This window comes from Octopus bimaculoides, chromosome 9 (assembly GCF_001194135.2).
Source record: "Octopus bimaculoides isolate UCB-OBI-ISO-001 chromosome 9, ASM119413v2, whole genome shotgun sequence".
In the NCBI taxonomy this organism is placed as follows: domain Eukaryota; kingdom Metazoa; phylum Mollusca; class Cephalopoda; order Octopoda; family Octopodidae; genus Octopus; species Octopus bimaculoides.
In genome coordinates this window covers 16,014,261-16,015,395 of record NC_068989.1, presented here as the reverse complement: position 1 = coordinate 16,015,395, position 1,135 = coordinate 16,014,261, and positions in this window count along the sequence as shown.

Below are 1,135 nucleotides of genomic sequence, written 5' to 3'. Positions count from 1 at the left end.
ATATATATATATATATATATAGATGACGCTGGTGTCACATAACTCACACCCATGATGGAGGTATGTAAAAAGCACCCTTTGAACGTTGGACTCCATGGAGATGATGACAAGTGACTGAGACTGTTGGCAATATGCCATGCTTCAGAAGAATCATCAAGCCAAGTGAAATCAGCCGATGCCAGTGTCACATAAAATGACATGTAAAAAGCAACCATTACACTTTTGCAGTGGTTGACATTAGGAAGAGCATCTAACCATTAGAAACCATGCCAAATCAGACTGAAATTTGTTGCAACTCTCCAGTTTCCCCAGTTTTAGTTAAGCCATCTAACCCATGCCAGCATGGAAAGCGGACGCTAAATAATGAGGAGGATGATGATGATGATGATGAAAAATATAAATAAAGCTTATGTATATGATGGGCTTCTTTGAATTCCAGTCAATCAAATCCATTCAAAAGGCTTTGTTCAGACCAGGGCCATTGTAGAAGAGACTTGCCCATGATGTCATGCAGTGGGACTGAACCTGGAACCAGGTGGCTGGGAAGTAAACATCTTACCACACAGCCACACCTATACTATGTATCTGTCTATCTATCTATCTATTTCTGTCTTTCTCCCTCTCTTTCTCTTTCTCTCTCTCTCTCTCTCTCTCTCTCTCTATATATATATATATATATATATATACAGTGAGAGAGAGAGAGAGAAATACTAAACGAGAGATAAAGCATAAGTTATCAAAATATATTCAGTTTTAAAATTATATGCACCAGATTATGTGCTATATATGGGGTTCTGATGATTATGGTTCCATTACAAATCAGGCTGAAGAGAAATAGACAGTCGGTAAGATTGTTAAATTTTGAAACCGGTCCCTGTTTAATAATGTTTCTTTTCGGTGATTTTAAATGTCTTGCCCGCTTACGTTTTGGTATCACGCTATATTTCATGTTGAGAACAATTTAGGTCTTATTAGACACAAGATGTGATCTATTTCTAGCACATTGAATGTCCACGTTAGTGGTCAACGTCATATATAAAAATGTACTTTAATCCCCTGAGATTGCAGATACTGTTTCTGAATCTCTTTGATTCTTTAAATGTGCTAGCTTCCTGGTAATTAATCGATATTAATT